General features: G+C 47.9%; 1 protein-coding gene across 2 annotated transcripts in view; it reads left to right on the top strand.

Annotated features, from left to right (window-relative positions):
- Positions 1-1,538: 1,538 nt before the first annotated feature.
- Positions 1,539-18,307, top strand: part of ARHGEF9 (Cdc42 guanine nucleotide exchange factor 9) — a 735,112-nt gene continuing 718,343 nt past the window's right edge. Inside the window, exon 1 of one of the 2 annotated variants that reach the window (XM_063937200.1) lies at positions 1,539-1,923. The gene's annotated coding sequence lies outside the window, so the exon portion shown is untranslated. The remainder of the gene's footprint in view (positions 1,924-18,307) is intronic. The other variant, XM_063937199.1, reaches the window with a different exon arrangement.

Genomic DNA, 18,307 nt, shown 5'->3' with positions numbered 1-18,307 from the left:
TTTGGTGCGCCCTGGCCCTGGTTTGTATAGGGGGGAGGGGGCACTGATGCTGTTTCTTGCACACAGCGCTAAAATGTCTAGTTACGGCACTGACATGTACACGTACACACAGTCATACTAGGGTTCATTTTGTCAGAAGCCACCAGTATATTTTTGGTTTGCGGGAGGAAACCCACCCAATTATGGAGAGAATATACAAACTCCACACAGTTAGGGTCATGGTGGGATTCAAACCCATGCCCTTGGTGCTGTGAGGCAGTAATGCTAACCATTACACCATCCATACTGCTGGTACATTCTGAGGGGCAGATTTAGGGGTCTATTCATGTAGAAAACGAAAACAGAATTGCTACTTATCACTATACATCGCATTGCTTTGATGCGCTGTATAGCTGTAATAAGTAGCAATTCATGTATACTCACCCTTCCGACGATGCGCTGCGGTGTCTGGGGCTCCTGCGGTGAGGTCATCTCCAGCGGTCCTTCCCAGCGATGCGCGGAGTCCAGTGGCGGGTCCCTTTGCGCATGCGCAGGGTGTTGACCTCCCGGCAGGCCGCAGTGGTTGCTGGGAGGTCGGGGGCAGAGCCAGCGCGAGGTGCCGAGCAGAGAGCAGGGAAGTACTGAGCTTCCCTGCCATCTCCGCACTACAGTTCAGGTTACGCCGTCCTGAGATGGCAGACCTGAACTCCATGGAGAAGCGGAAAGCAGCACTCATGAATCGCACTCATCATACAAAGGTATGGTGATGCGATTCAGGCACAGAGCGGGGGTACCACTGGAGAAGTCAGAGACTTCTCCACGGTAACCCACTCTGTGAATTGCAGTAGGCAGAGAAAAGCCTTGTTTAAAGCAAAACAGGGCTTTTCAATGCTACATGAATAGACCCCCAAATAAGCTCGGTGAAGTGATAAAGTGAAAGGTGCTAAAGGACCAGCCAATCAGATCCTAACTTCCATATCACAGGCTGGGTTTGAAAAATGACACTTAGGAGCTGACTGGCTGGTGCTTTATAACCTTCCAATTTATCACTTCACAGAGCTTAATAAATCTGCCCCTGAAAGCGGTATAAGCAACCCCCGCCACCGAGGGACAAGAAAGGAGGACAGATGACTGTAGGGGCCAATATTTATTATTTTATTTTTCGTGTGGAAAGCAATGTAGCTTATGTGGTGAGCAATACAGTATGAATGATATATGTGGGGACTAATGTATTGTATGTGGGGAGCAGTGTAACTAAAAAGGTTGAAAATCACTGTCGTAGAGTACGTCATAAATTATTATATATAGATTTTTTTTTTAAACTATTGAAAAGTCATCATGCTGAAAACAATGAGCGACACTAGCCGTGGTGTCACCAGCCTGAAATGTAGAAACAACAAAGCCCATGGGCTCATTCTTCTGACAGGAAGTTTTGACTGTGCCTTTGGAGATCCCTGATTAGGGTCTGATGACATACTCGGTGCTGGCTGCTATTGGTGAGGTGAGAGCAGGCTCTGTGCTCAGTGTGACAGTGTCTGATCCTCTCAATGCAGCCCAGCCCAGCACTGCCATACACTTCATGTCAGACAGCTCTCCGCTCCACACCCCTGGGTACAGCTCCCACCTCTCCCCCGGGCCGTGTCTCCGGGGAACACGTGGATTCCCATCAGACACTCGCAGGATTATCGCACTGCTGGATACATAGGTGCAAGTGACGGGTTTTGTTTCTTTTGTCGCATCTCTCTACAAATCCTTATGGGGACAACGCCGGGATTATTGCGCTCATTGCAAAAGAAAACTTTTGTTGGAAGTATGATCCAGTGAGACGCGCACCCTGCTGCAGAGTCCCAGCCGTGCCGGCCGGAGCTTGCTGTGTTTGTGAGTGACAGCAGACTCTTCCCTGATGGGGCTCATCGGGATCTGCCCCTGCTGCACACTGCTAAGGTAACTACAGTAGCGCTGTATATGGGGCATGGGACACTGGGCATGAGGCACTGTAAGTGGGGTACGGGGCACTGTGTGTGGGGCTTGGGCCACTGTGTATGGGGCTTGGGGCACTGTAAATGGGACAGGGGCACTGTATATGGGACATGAGGCACTGTATATTATGGGGCACTATAAATGGGTCACGGGGCACTCTATGGGACATGGGGCACTGTATGTAGGTATGTAGGACATGTGCATGTCTGCCAGGCATGTCATTGTTTCACTAGGTACAAGGTACTGTAGCATAAACGTCAGGGGCCACTACTAATGCCCCCCCCCCCCCCCCCCCCTCCCCATGCCAGGCATATAGCCTGGTACAGTCAGTGTGGGCAGCTGCATTCCTCTGTCTGTGGAAGTCAGGGCTGGGATCTGTCATGTTTGTAAACTTGTCAGGAGACCTCGTACCCCAGCCAGCTTTGTTTAGGTTTACTTCTATCTGTATCTCTCAGTGCAGCCTGGTTTATTGTTCATAGATTTGCAAGCAGTCATTTGAATAAGGAAACAAGCAGCTACACTTTCATGTGGGTCACGCCGGATCACAAATACCAGAAATACTTTGATTATCTGTTGGACGTCGTTAGACGTTTTTACTAATCTCATTTTTACTAGCAATAAACACATTGGTATAATTTTCACAAAAATATTTCTTTACTAACTGGCTAGTACAGTGGTTCTCAATTTCTTTTTAAAATCACGGCCCTCTAAAGTATCAAAATTTTTGTTCACGGCACCCCTAGGTCAAAAGTTTCTTATTGAGAAATTTAGAAAAAGTAAATTGTGTTTATATGTCATCCTTATGTTCAATTGTGTGGTGAGGGACAAGGTTTGCTTCTGTTTGTCCCCATATTTTATGATTGGCAGCCACCAGCACTGGTCTGGCCTATTACATTTGCCATGAATAATTTGAATTGGTCTCCGACCACCAACCCTGGGCTCTCCTGCTAGTGTACTGAGGCACCCCAGGGTACCACGGCGCTCAACTGTGGTCATTTTTTTAATTCACCTAGAAAAACAGCAAATACTTGGTTTGTAAATAAATCAATAGTTAAGGCTGCCATAACTTTGTAATATCTATCTGTCCGTCTGTCTGTCTGTCTGTCTGTCTGTCTGTCTATCTATTTTATCTACAGTATCTATCACCACTTTAAAATGTCTGCATAGTGCGAGTAGAGTGAAAGGGCCTATCAAAAGTTGTAGTCTCCATGATTGCAGTTCCTGATTGGTCCACCTTCTGACACCTAGTCGCACTGCATTACAAGGGTATCTGAGATGAACCACCGAACAACGGTTGCATGGATCAGCTCCCTGAGCTCCATCAACTGGGCAGAGGAAAGACGTTATACATAGGTGCTGTTTTAATGCAGTTTTAAGTCATAAATTACACAATTGAAGGATAATTCCACCTTAAACAAAACAAATATTTGTGCGTGGAGTTTGATTAGATAAAGAGAGAAGAAAAAATATGCTAACAAAATAGCTATCTACATAAACACCATGTACCGTTTACTAAATTTGGCAGGGTGCGCAATGACTGTAAAGCTGGGTACAGACCTTCAGACAGTGTCACCCAGTGATGCGGCAAAGCAATGTAACCATACATCACATCGCCACACACACTAAACGTTCCACTGTACATCGGTGCAATGTATCCTTACATGCTGCAAGTTACAACACTGCGTCGGCCATGGAATCATCCCATTGGACATGCAGCATATCCAGTGGGACGATTCAATAATGGACAGCGGAACAACAGATTGTGCATACTGTACACACTATATGATGATCATGCAGATTGGTCGAAAGTATCAGTATTGCACAATATATCGTATAATGGCCCTGAATTCAGATGCGATCGCAATGCCGATTTTTTTTTAATGCAGTGGAGTAATCATCGATCGACTGCGCATGTGTTGCGATTACACTGTGCACACACCAAGGTACTTTGCGATGCCGCTTACAATGAGGAATTAATCGAAAAGTAATTGACAGGGAGGGACCGTTTAGGGGAGGTTATGAGTGGCAGCAAAAAACATAGGCATGTCGTGACCATTTTCTGGGCATTTCTCAGTGTCCGACTTGATCTCGCACACAGAGAACATAGCGCCAGCGTCACATCTCTTGTGGCCATTCTGCAAGATGATAGACCAGTCAGGGAGTTGCATCTGCATGGCGGTAGCGATGGAGTACGCAGTTTCTGAGATGTTACGATAGCTCCGGTGGGCATCTCTGTCCTTTCTGGGTGGCTGCTACACTTGCGTTTTCTCGCAGTTCTGTAACTTTAAAAAGTGCATTTGCGTAGGCATTAGTGACCGCATCTAGATCAGGCCCAGGGTGTACCCAGCTTTACAGGGACTGTTAGACCCAGTGGGTACTAGGCCCAGGGTGTACCCAGCTTTACAGGGACTGTTAGACCCAGTGGGTACTAGGCCCAGGGTGTACCCAGCTTTACAGGGACTGTTAGACCCAGTGGGTACTAGGCCCAGGGTGTACCCAGCTTTACAGGGACTGTTTTAGTCCCAGTGGGTACTCTGGCATATCTAGATAAGGGGCAGATGTACTAAGCCTTGAAGAAAGAGAAAGTGGAAAGAGTTAAAGTACAAAGCAACAAGCTACTACTGTAATTGTCGTTTTTCAAATACAGCCTGTAACATGGCAGTTAGGAGCTGATGGGCTGATACTTATCTCTCTCCACTTTATCACTCTCCAAGGCTTAGTACATCTCCCCCTAAATGAGTAAGCTAGGAAAGTGTTACGTTTTCCTCTTTTTGAACTTGATACAAAAGTAAGTTGTGCGTTTTAGGCTGAGTTATTTAAATAATTTGATTGGGAAAATTGAGGACAATTGGATATTTAGAAGATGACATTGGGGTCGATTCAATTCGACAACTTAAGAATAGCGCCGGGAATTAGCTCCCGACGCTATTCAATTCAGCTAAAGTTAAGTCGGCGAATGCCCGTTCTCGCCGACTTAACAGGTAGTTTTGTCGGGAGAACGGGCATTCTCCGACTTAACTACCCGCGGCGATGCTGATTCCCGACAGAATCAGCCTCGCGCCGGGCGCGCGGCAGCACTTTTGTCGGTTTTCTTCTCTCACCCCCCGGAGATGAGAGAAGAATTCCCGACAATTGCGGGTAACTAGCAGCTGAATTGAATAGCGTCGGGAGCTAATTCCCGGCGCTATTCATAAGTTGCCGAATTGAATCGACCCCATTGAAGGACACAGAGGACAGATTTAAAAAAAAAACGTTTCTTACCTTCATAAAGAGCAAAGTGCGTATAAGAAATATTCGTAAAAACTCAGTTTATTTAAGAACTGCAGATGTCAGGAATAATGGGCATATTTACCAAAGATATTTTGTGGGAAAACTGTTTTTTTGGGGGGATGCTCGCAGAAAGTAAGTATCTCCTGAATGTAAAAAGGACGGGCCACACCAGATATCTCTGATAAATAGAGGACAGATCTCTGCTGAAATTAGACAACTTTGGTTAGAGAAACATATGAGAACCTTGAACAAGGGAATATAGGGAGTGGAGCTCTGAATGTATGTGCCTCTAAATTATCCTTAAAATATTTGCAGCAGGTTTGTCTACATGCAGAAATATACATTGCACCAACAAGTTTATGGGGCAGATTCAATTACCCACGGGGTAAAGCTCTGCTGGGCGCTATTCAATTTACTCAATTTATTTCCTTGTGCAGTAAACCCGCGGGTCAGGTGTGTTAACCCATGAACCCCACATTAAGCTCCTGAAACTGTGATGAAAAATCTGCACGCATGGCCGTATCCTGGGGGTCTGCACACGTGCAGTGGCTACAGGGCGCGTGTGCGACCCTTCACTATGCGATCACTTCCCAGAAGTGGTTGACGGGCGTCTGGGGGGGGGGGGTGATGCGCTGTTGGGGGAGTAGAGCAAGACACGCAGGCGTGCATGTCCATTCTCATGGCGGTTCGACGATGTCTCCTGCATTTCCTGGGATAGGCGGGGTCAACCTCTATTTGAGGTATTTGCGATGCAATCAAAATTCAATTGCGATCGCATCGCGGGGTGGCACCACACATGCTGGGCAGCCTTGCCCTGTGCTGTGATTTTAGTGGTCGCAGTTTGTGCTAAGATTGAAAAATCTGCGACCAACTCTGAATGGTATCCGGACTCTGGGTCGACACCCATTAGGTTGACACCCCTTTGGTCGACAGTGAATAGGTCGACATTAGAAATAGGTCGACATGAACAAGGTGGACATGCAAAAAGGCTAACATGAGTTTTTCACATTTTTTTTCTTTTTTGGAACTTTTTCATACTTTTTCATTCTACGATTGGGAATGGTAACCTGTGCCGAGCGCAGCGGTAGCGGAGCACCTTGCCCGAACCATGGCGAGCTAAGCGGTCACTTTACGTAGAAAACGACACCAAAACAACATGAAAAACTCATGTCGACCTTTTTTCTTGTCGACCTTGTTCACGTTGACATAATGGTTGTGTCAACCTATTTATAGTGACCTAGCCACTGTTGACCAATAGGTGTCGACCTAATGGGTATCGACCTAGACACTGTCGACCCTGAGTCCCATACCACTCTGAATAACCCCTTAAGTGCACATTCTGGGGCTTAACACATGGGGTAGCTACCCTTAGTTGAATAGCTCAGGGCTGACAATTAGCCACGAGGGTTAATTAAATCTCCCTCTGTATGTTTTATGTATAAATATACAGATCTATTCACAGCACTACACCCATAAATGAAATTACAGGTTGAGTATCCCATATCCAAATATTCCGAAATACGGAATATCCCGAAATACGGAATTTTTTGAGTGAGACTGAGATAGTGAAACCTTTGTTTTCTGATGTCTCAATGTACACAAACTTTGTTTAATACACGTTATTAAAACTATTGTATTAAATGACCTTCAGGCTTTGTGTATAAGGTGTATATGAAACATAAATGAATTGGGTGAATGTACACAAACTTTATTTAATGCACAAAGGGGGTCATTCCGAGTTGTTCGCTCGGTATTTTTTTCTCGCAACGGAGCGATTAGTCGCTAATGCGCATGCGCAATGTCCGCAGTGCGACTGCGCCAAGTAAATTTGCTATGCAGTTAGGAATTTTACTCACGGCATTACGAGGTTTTTTCTTCGTTCTGGTGATCGGAGTGTGATTGACAGGAAGTGGGTGTTTCTGGGCGGAAACAGGCCGTTTTATGGGTGTGTGCGAAAAAACGCTACCGTTTCTGGGAAAAACGCGGGAGTGGCTGGAGAAACGGAGGAGTGTCTGGGCGAACGCTGGGTGTGTTTGTGACGTCAAACCAGGAACGACAAGCACTGAACTGATCGCAGATGCCGAGTAAGTCTGGAGCTACTCAGAAACTGCTAAGAGGTGTGTGGTCGCAATTTAGAGAATCTTTCGTTCGCAATTTTAAGAAGCTAAGATTCACTCCCAGTAGGCGGCGGCTTAGCGTGTGCAAAGCTGCTAAAAGCAGCTTGCGTGCGAACAACTCGGAATGACCCCCAAAGTTATTAAAAATATTGGCTAAAATTACCCTCAGGCTGTGTGTATAAGGTGTATATGTAACAGAAATGCATTCTGTGCTTAGACTTGGGTCCCATCACCATGATATCTCATTATGGTATGCAATTATTCCAAAATACAGAAAAATCCCATATCCAAAATACCTCTGGTCCCAAGCATTTTGGAAAAGGCAGACTCAACCTGTATTAAGAGAGTTGTAATCAATAGAAACGTACCGAGTAGTCCTCTTGGAGGGGTGGTCTTCAGTTTGCCGGCAGCCGGGCTCCCGACGACCAGCATACCGGTGCCGGAATCCCGACCGCCGGCATACCGACAGATTTTATCCCTCTTGGGGGTCCACGACCCCCCTGGAGGGAGAATAGATAGCATGCCACCGTGTCTGCAGCGTGGCGAGCGCAGCGAGCCCGCAAGGGGCTCATTTGCACTAGCCCAGCTGTCGGTATGCCGGCGGTCGGGATTCTGGTGCCGGTATGCTGGCCGCCGGGAGCCCAACCGCCGGCATAACATACTACACCCCTCTTGGAGTCTGCTGCTGTTTGCGTAGTACTTGAGATAGGAACACAATAGGAACTGCTTTCTGGAGCTGCATATCCTGCTAGTTAAGGGCTTCTTCAGACAAGCAGCTTCTGAGCTTTTTCTCACATTTTGGATGAAGCAGCATGTAAAGGGAAAAAACTCAGAAAATACAACAGATGAATATTTTTACAATATTAAATTTAGTGTCTGACACTGAGTTAGACACATGCATAATAGTGCTGTTGCTTGTGCGCCCCCCCTTCCACCCACCAAACGGTGAAAATATGTGTACTATTAGTGATAACTTGGTATATAGTAGTGCAATATCTATGCGAGATAGTATGGAAATTGACCATGGGGGCACAGCTGTTGTTCTTCTGTGCAAACTATTGGGATTTACTGAAGTGGAATTGTGTACCATGTTCTTGGTATAGCATTGCTTCTAATAAGATCCAGCCTTGAGCAACGTTGTATTTATATGTTTATATTATTCTATAATGAATAAAATGTGATCAGTATTACGCCTTATGATCACAAGTAAAAACAGACATAAAATAAATAAAGATTCACCCAAATGTAGCAAAATACACATGCAGGGATGGGATGCGGTACATTACCGGCAGTCGGGATCCCGACGCCGGACTCCCGACCACTGATAATACCAACAGCTGGAATCCCGGCTAACAGGGTCTATTCCCACTCGTGGGTGTCCATGACAAGCCCGCTTCGTGGTGAGCGCAGCAAGCCCACAAGAGGCTTCTTTGCGCTCGCCCCCCTGCTAGCATTCTGCCGGCCGGCATCCCGGCATCTCTATGCTCACCGCCGGGATCCCGGCCATCAGCATACCATACCCAACGCACAGGGATAAGGGCTTAGATAGGTGACAGTCTCTCTGATGTGTAGTCAACACGTTTCGCTCTAAGACATGATAATGGTAATTTAGACCGAAGCGCATCGACTGCTGTAAGATATGGGAACCCTAGGGACAAAAGCAATACTGCACTACAGAATTTTGAAGCTCAATAAGGACACAATGAATGGAGACCATTTCTACTGAGAATAGTACTATCCTCTTTTTTAAAGCCCGGTGTGGATAAAAGATGTGTATTACTATATCCTAAATGTGTTTACATAGTGGTTGTCCTCGCCAACGTTGTTTAGAAAGGTGCAATATTGGATTTCGCGCTAAGCAGAATGCAGGAGGGACCACTGCCCTGTGCTTCTGCTTTCTGCTCTACTTGTACCAGCTCACAATGATCTCTACTCTGTACTCCAGTTTTCCTGCTACACCTGTGCTCAGTCACAGTGATCTCTGCCCTGTACTCCTGCTTTCCTGCTTCACCTGTACCCACTCACAATTACCCTTGCTCCGTGCTCCTGATTTTCTACTCTCCCTTTTCCTGCTCTCAGTAGGGAGATGCAGCATTTACAATGAATGCTTTAGACCAGGGGTGGCCAAACAGTCGATCGCGATCGACTGGTTGATCGCGGACATGCGACCAGTCGATCGCGATCCGCCGCCCATCCACCCGAGGCGAGGCGAGGAGAGCGCAGCGCGCGCTTCTGCTGCCTGCCGCCTTGTCCTTCAGCCTGGTCTCCGGCAGTGACGGCAGAGTGTATAGCTCAAATCAGGCGCCGGTTCGTTAGCCTATGAGAGCTCGCGGACCGGCGCCTGATTTGAGATATACACGCTGCCGTCACCACCGGAGACAAGACTGAGAGGCAGGGCGGCAGGAAGGAGAGGAGCGCACTGCGCTCTCCATACACAGTGGTGAGCAGCACTGTCGGGGCATATGTGGCACTGTGGTGGCATATGTGGCACTTTGGGGGCATGGCACTGTGGGGGCATATCTGTATCTGGCACTGTGGGGGCATATCTAGCACTGTGGGCACATGGCACTGTGGGGTCATATCTGTATCTGGACTGTGGGGGCATATCTGGCACTGTGGGGTCATATGTGGCACTGTGGGGGCATATCTGTATCTGGCACTGTGGGGGCATATCTGGCACTGTGGGGGCAAATCTAGCACTGTGGGCACATGGCACTGTGGGGTCATATCTGTATCTGGCACTGTGTGGGCATATGTGGCACTGTGGGGGCATATGTGATACTGTGGGGGCATATGTGGCACTGTGGGGGCATATGTGATACTGTGTGGGCATATGTGGCACTGTGGGGTCATATCTGTATCTGGCACTGTGGGGTCATATCTGGCACTGTGGGGGCATATCTGGCACTGTGGGCACATGGCACTGTGGGGGCATATCTGTATCTGGCACTGTGGGGGCATATCTATCTGGCACTGTGGGGTCATATCTGGCACTGTGGGGCATATCTGTATCTGGCACTGTGGGGTCATATCTGGCACTGTGGGGCATATCTGTATCTGGCACTGTGGGGTCATATCTGGCACTGTGGGGGAATATCTGGCACTTTGTGCACATGGCACTGTGGGGGCATATGTGTATCTGGCACAGTGGGGGTATATGTGTTTGAGGTTTTTACCTGTGGAGGCCAATGTGTTATTCGTGCGAGACAGTCATTACACTCTGTGCAGCAAGGCTACGTCCCTTTTTTTGTTATACCACGCCCACTTTTTGTTATACCACGCCCACTTTTTGTTATGCCACGCCCCTTTTGGGGGCACGCGCCTGCGGCGTGTGCTATTATCCCACCTAGGTAGTTCGCAAAAGCTTTTCAGCTTTCAAAGTAGATCGCCGACTCCAAAAGTCTGGCCACCCCTGCTTAGACTTTCTCAGAGTTTTTGGTGTCTTTTCTCCAAATGCTGCATTTATGCTGAAAGTAAAGGACTCTGAGCCAAACTTTATTAACCTGTTAATAAATTTGGCAAAGTTGATAAAAGCCATTCATATTTGTAAGTGAAGCAAAAAAAGGAAAGCAGCTGAGCAAAGCCATGTTGCACTGCAGGTGGGGCACATGCAACATGTGCAGAGATTTAGATTTGGGTGGGGCATACTTGCCTACCTGACCCTCTCCATGAGGGAGAAAATGCTCTGTTCCTGGACTTTCCTGGTAATGTATGATTGCCATCAGGGCCGGTTCTTGGCCTTGTGGCGCCCCGGGCAAAGTATAGGGGCGTGGCTTTAAATGGGGGCGTGGTCAGTTACACCCCCATTTGTGCCCCCTGTAGCGCCGCTGAAAGAAAAAAAAAATATATATACTTACTATCCCCGTTCCTGATCCAGACCGCTGCAGACCTCCTCCGCCGGCGCCGCGCTGCTCATCTCCTCTCCTCCATCAATGGGAGAGACGTTATTACGTCTCTCCCATAGAACAGCATAGACACTAGAGGTCAATTATGACCCCTAGTGTCTGTGCCACTATGCTGTGCGGTGCGCGATGACGTCATCGCGCACCGCACAGCAAAGGTCCTCTCCATGAAGGGAAACTAGACCGTAGCGTCTAGTTTCCCTTCATGGAGAGGACCTTTGCTGTGCGGTGCGCGATGACGTCATCGCGCACCGCACAACAAAGATCCTCTCCATGAAGGGAAACTAGACGCTACGCGTCTGGTTCCCTTCAAAGCGCGGGGCACAGCGGGGGGCACAGTGGTGGATCTTGCCATGGTGCGGCGCCCTCCGGAAGGCGGCGCCCCGGGCAAAAGTCCTGCTTGCCCGTGGCAAGATCCGCTACTGATTGCCATCACCTGTGGTAAGCTAGTTAATTGATAAGAAAGGTGTTTCACCACAGGTGATGGCAATCATACATTACCAGGAAAGTCCAGGAACAGAGCATTTTCTCCCTCATGGAGAGGGTCAGGTAGGCAAGTATGGGGTGGGGTGTGTCCAAAATCTTATTTGCAGTGAATTCTAAATTGTACTGTAGTGTCAAAATTATGCTATCTAACATTTGTGGACAACTTGCAAAAGCAGCCAGTTTTTACTGCATACTTTCCTACTCTCCTGGAATGGCGGGAGTCTCCCGAAAAAGCAGGTGGTGCTCCCGGAAGAGTGGGCAGGTCTCCCAACTGAACGCCTCCCACCTCCAGTCATCAGCAGTCTGACGCAGTTGTTGGTGTCTGGCTGAATCGCGTCCCCTCACTCACAATACCGGTAATCTTGGCATTCTGTGGCGGGGCCATGATGACGTGATCCAGCTGCCATGCTCTGGTCCTGCCCCCATTCACTGCCACAGCCGCATGCCACACCCCAGATACGCCTCCTCATGCTGCGCAACGCCACCCACTTTGCTGACCTGGCTGCCTCCTTCGGGAGGGGGCAGCCAGAATGTCGGAATGTATGATTTACTGCAGCATGGTTTTGCCCAGTTGCTTGTTTTTTTGCTTTACATACAAACATGAGTCAGGCCTATAGTCTGCTAAATATAGTGGCATGCAATCAGTATAAGCAGCATAACAAAGCAAGGATGGCAATTACATTACACAAATGTTTGAATTGTGGAGACAGAATTAAAATCTCATAATATCTAAGAACCAGGTAAGCACTGATTATATGAATCCAAGGTAAAGTCTTTATTCAAGATCGTGTCAGCTGCACATCACTTCTAGTAAGACTCTCATACGCATTGCCTCCACACGCATTGCCGCACAGGCAAATCTGAGACAACTTGTACCTGAGGAGATTGGTTAATGGACTTTTTTAAAACAACTGGTTTCCACAAATGAAAAGTGTGAAGTAAACAGTTCATATAAAACAATTTTGCTGTACGAGCACATGTTTAAGTTCAGCGAGGTAAAACTGTAGTTACAAAAATGGTATTTGGATATTGCTTGACCATATTGTTCTGAAACATGGGCGTAGACCTTCTTATGGTGTCAAATTGTAATCCTGTCCCATATCGTTGTCTGACCTGCTTCAGTACTCTGGTTGATGTGCAGTCCCACTGCATTGTCTAGCCTGGTTCTGGTCTGTGATTTAGGAGCTAATTCAGACGTGATCGGTGCTGTGCGTGTTCACAAAGCAGCGATCAGGCCTGAACTGCGCCGGTGTCGCAGTGCGCTGGCGCATGCCAGACAGCTGACGGCTGTCTTTAGCTAGCGATCGCCTCTGTCTGATTGACAGGCAGAGGCAGTCGCTGGGCAGGAGGGGGCGGGACGGCGGCGTGAAGCCGCCGTTTAAGGGGCTCGGTCTGGCCAACGCAGACCGTGCCGGGGGAGGGCCGCGGCTGCTGCGTGACATCACATGCAGCCACTGCGACCCGGGCCGCGATGAGTAGCTACCGGCCAGCGCGCAGGAGCTGCACTGGCTGGGAGCTACTCCTGAAGTACAAAAGCATCGCCGCTGTGCCCCTGCATGTCAGTGTGCCTGATCATAGCTGTGCTAAATTTAGCACAGCTATGATCAACTCTGAATCACCCCTTATGGACCCTACACACTGGGTGATAATACTGAAAGATATGAACGATCTCGTTCATTAATGAATGAGATACCGTTCATATCTTTCAGTGTGGAGGCACCAGCAATGAATGATGCGCGGCCCCGCGCTCGTTCATCGCTGGTGCCCCGCGCTCGTTCATCGCTGGTGCCCCGTCACTTGTGCATGCAGGCCAATATGGACGATCTCGTCCATATTTGCCTGCACTGCTATAGAGCAGGGTGACGGGAGGAGTGAAGAAACTTCACTTACCCCGTCACTGCCCCCCCGCCGCCCGGGTCCCCCGTCGGCCGTATCCGCCATCGGGCAGCTCGGCAGCGGATCTGCCAGTGTGTAGGGCCCATTAGTCTAGTCTCGTTCATTTCTGATGTGCTCTGACCTCTGTAGTTGCAGTCCATTGTGCTGTCTGACATGCTTCTGGTCTCTGCTTATAGTTAAGTTTTACCGGTTGTATATCCCCTCTCTAATGTATTTGCATAGATTTTTGCATTTTTAGATAATTTCCTGGATTACTTGCTGGTAGTCTGGTACCGTGTACATCAGTGGTTCTCAAATTTCAAGTTTTCTCATCAAGTCATGTTTTGAGGATTTCTGTCTATGGAAGCAGGTGGGATAGTTAATTACTGACTCAGCAAAATAGATGAACTCCGCTGTGCATGAATAAAGAAACCTGCAAAACATGACTTGGTGGTACTTAAGTTCGGAACCCCTGGTATATATGAAACCACATAATGCAGGCAGACAGGCAAACTTTAGTACAAAGATTTAATTTTTTACTAAATACTCTTTTAAAAAAAAAATATTAAACCTACAAAGCTCAGGCAATAAGCATTGTATATTCAAAATAAGATAACATATATTGTTCAGTTGGCTAGTATTGAAAATCACAGATATTTCCAAGAAAAGGCATTTCTAAAAGCCCTTAAAACCTGGGCTTCGCAACAGGGGTGTCAGAACATTTATGGGCTGGGGGCGGGCAAGATAGATCCTCATTTGGTGCCCCTGGGGGCGGAACCACAGGGAGCAGGAGACGGTACTACAGGGACATAATGGAGGCGGCACCATGGTGGGGAGGAGGTGGGAAGAGAGAGGGAGACTGTCAGGGAAAGAAAGAGAGAGAGAGAAAAAAAGGCCCATACACATTAGATGATGTCGCTCTGTGAGTGACATCGTCTAACGTTTCCCCCTCCCGGGCCGGCCGGTCGGCGGCCGCCTGTACGCACTGAGCGATATGACCGCTCATATCGCTCAGTGACGTCACGCCCCCGCCAGCCCTGCATGAAGTTCGTGGACGACAGTCCACATCCTTCATGCATGCCCTACCGACAGCGACGATCGTTGCCGACCGGCGGGGCCGCGCATCGGTCGTCGCTGGCGGCATACACACTTAACAATATAATGAGCGACGTCGCTCAAGGAGGGGGAAAATGAGCGACGTCGCTCATTATATCGTTAAGTGTGTATGGACCTTAAGTGTCAGGGAGAGTGAGGGAGAGAAAGGGACAGTGTCAGGTAGAGAGACAAACAGTGTCAAGGAGAGAGAGGAGCAAGAGGAGAGAGAATGTTAGGGAGAGAAAGAGAGAGGAGAGAGAGTGTCAGAGAGAAAGAGAGAGAAGCTAGAGTTGTTTAGAGAGGAGCGAGAGTATTGAGAGAGGAGAGAGAGTGTTAGGGAGAGAGAGAGAGAGAGAGAGGAGGGAGAGAGAGTGTTAGGGAGAGAGATTGGGACAGGGAGAGAAATGGAGTGAGAGAGGCACTATTGTACCTGTCCTGATTACACAGCAGCACAGCCACAGGTCTCTCATGGAGGCGGGCACTCTTCGGCATTAGGTCACGCCCCCAAAACTCCCGCGATTGGTGGCAGTTTGGCACTGCTCTGCTGGGAGTTTGGGATGGAGGAGCGCCGTTCCCTGGTCCCTGCGCTGCACGGAGGTTGTGATGTGCGGTCTTTATACTGACCGCACATCGCTCCTCCTGTGTATATTGGCCGGCGCCTCTCATGTTTGGAGGGAGTGAGCTTCCCCCTTGCCCCACCCATTCCAATACCTCTGCTTGGCAATGAAATAAAGGACAGTTGGGAACTATGGCTCTGTCAGATTGCAACAGATGTGTTCAGGTTCTCTGGGCCTGACTCAGAGATGGACGCTTTTGCACAGCAGCTATACCTTTGGACGCAGCTGCTGTACGAAAATATGCTAATGACTGCAAGAGGCATCTGACGGAAAAAGACGCCTCCTGCCTGCATCTCAAATTCTAGTGCTGCGCCTGAAGAAGCAGCATCGGATCACCAACAGCCATTTTAGGGCTGCGGCTTGGGGGCACTACGAGCGATCCTACAGAATTAGCCCTGTGCAGTGCGGCATCTCCGATGTTTACAGATCTCTGAATCCGGCCCTCTGTGCAATACTGTATGTGACAGCTATTCATCCAAGGCTGTGACAGCTATTCATCCAAGGCCATCCTGTGTTTTATCGATTTAAACAGAACAAAACCAGACATAAAGGTGCTAGATGAATATTAAATATACCAGGTATTTAAAGAAACCCGATTACTGCTTAGGTGGTAAAAGTGGCAAACTCAATCACGTAGCTCTAGATAGCTCTAGGATAAGTTACAGTACATTGCCAGATATCACTGCTTCCTGTAACTATGCTGCCTCTATACATGTAAACTTAGCATAGCATTTATAAACAGGAGCTTTGCTAAGTCTTCAGATGTCCCATGGCTAACTTCACAAACACGCTGAAACATCTGTAGTCACTGATATAATAAAGAAGGAAAAAGTACTGGGTTTGATATCCCATAACAGTTCATATACAGTAGGGTACTGTAAATAAGTTGATCAAAACTTTTTTAATAACTTAGGACATTGTGACTTCTGATGTCAGTCTTGTAAACATTTATAGCACTGAAGTTTCTCTTCTGAGTATACTTTCATATAGGTGCTGTAACTATAGTATACTACTAACTTTGTCAAGCAGCATCTGCTGTAAACCAGGTGCATATACTATCCTGGCATGAAACTGGCTCATATTTCTACCATTGCAGAGCTGGACATTTTCTGAAATGGATTCAGTATGATTTACCGGCGGCCGGGATTACGGCTGTCAGTATACTGACAGCGTCATCCTGGCCGCCAGTATCCCGGCAGTGGGGCAAGCGCAATTAGTCCCCTTGCAGGCTCGGTGGCTCACTGCGCTTGCCACAGGATCTATTTCCACTCCATGGGTGTCGTGGACTGGCGGCATTGCTAGCTGGTGGGATTCCGGCGTCTGTATCCTGACCCCCGGGATCCCTACAGGAAGCAAATTAAATTGATCCCTTTGAAATACAGCTATCTGCAAGCAGCGCAAAATGTGTCTTTTTTTGCTGTATTATGGGGGTCATTCCGAGTTGTTCGCTCGCAAGCCGTTTTTAGCAGCTTTGCACACGCTAAGCCTACGCCTACTGGGAGTGAATCTTAGCATAGTAAAATTGCGAACGAAAGATTCGTAATAGTGCGAAAAGACATCTCTGTGCAGTTTCTGAGTAGCTCCAGACTTACTCGGCATCTGCAATCAGTTCAGAGCTTGTCGTTCCTGGTTTGACGTCACAAACACACCCAGCGTTCGCCCAGCCACTCCTCCGTTTCTCCAGCCACTCCCGCGTTTTTCCCAGAAACGGTAGCGTTTTTTCCCACACGCCCATAAAACGGCCTGTTTCCGCCCAGAAACACCCACTTCCTGTCAATCACATTACGATCGCCTGAACGAAGAAAAAGCCGTGAGTAAAATACCTAACTTCATAGCAAATTTACTTGGCGCAGTCGCAGTGCGAACATTGCGCATGCGCACTAAGCGGAAAATCGCTGCGATGCGATGAAATTTACAGAGCGAACAACTCGGAATGACCCCCTATATGTCTAGATCTTTTGCCTAAAATGTGTCCAACTCTATATCAGCCCATAATACTTATCTGATGTATTCACATGTGCAAATATGTAAAATCTCTGATCTACGTCAGTGGTGTGCCACATATTTGTTTTCGTGGTTTCCCTACTAAGATATGCAATGCATTATATTGGGAGCAGCCTCTCTTGAGATCCCAAAAATAATGGCACACTAGCCCTTGAAGTCTCTGAACTTTGGCATATTGACACTGTTTCAGAAATATGCTACACTGACACATTTATTTATTATTTATTATTAATTATTTATTAACAGTTTCTTATATAGTGCAGCATATTCCATTACGCTTTACAATTAGAACAACAGTAATAGAACAAACTGGGCAAAAACAGACAGACATAGAGGTAGGAGGGCCCTGCTCGCAAGCTTACAATCTATAGGGACACATGGAGGGTAATACAACTTTGGGACTGATTCAGGTTAGATTGGAAATTCCGCTAAGTACCAGAATTTGCAATCCATGAGAACGCATGCTGGGGGCCGCCCATCGCAGGGCAAGGCTGCTCAACATGCTGACCGCCGCTCCCCCCTCCTTTATCAAGCAGAAATTAGGGCTGCCTCCTGCCCTAGGAAATGTAGAATTGCCGCCCCCACGCCCCGCAATCACCTCTGCCTGATTGAAAGGCAGAGGCGTTCGCTTTTTCTGCGCCCACATAATTTTTGCAATTTTTGCAGTTGGATTGCTAATTGCAATCCAACCTGAATAACCGCCTTAATGCGATGTTGAAGCAGTACATGTCATATGCTGTTGGAACAGCATGCAGCACATCGCACCAAGCATCACGTCAACATCACTCATTTTGCCTTCCGCCCCCATAGGGTGATGTTGGACTACTTCATGTATGGGTAATGTGTGCACCTCACATGGGAATCCGATCAAGATGCTGGCTGTCGGGATCGCGGCAGTCAGAATTCCATCGTTTGAATCCCACCACTATTCGGAATGTCAACATCGGCATCCTGAATAGGTTCACCATCCCGGTGCCGGAAT

Source organism: Pseudophryne corroboree, chromosome 8 (assembly GCF_028390025.1).
Source record: "Pseudophryne corroboree isolate aPseCor3 chromosome 8, aPseCor3.hap2, whole genome shotgun sequence".
Classification (NCBI taxonomy): Eukaryota; Metazoa; Chordata; class Amphibia; order Anura; family Myobatrachidae; genus Pseudophryne; species Pseudophryne corroboree.
This window is presented reverse-complemented; position numbering and strand designations above follow the sequence as displayed.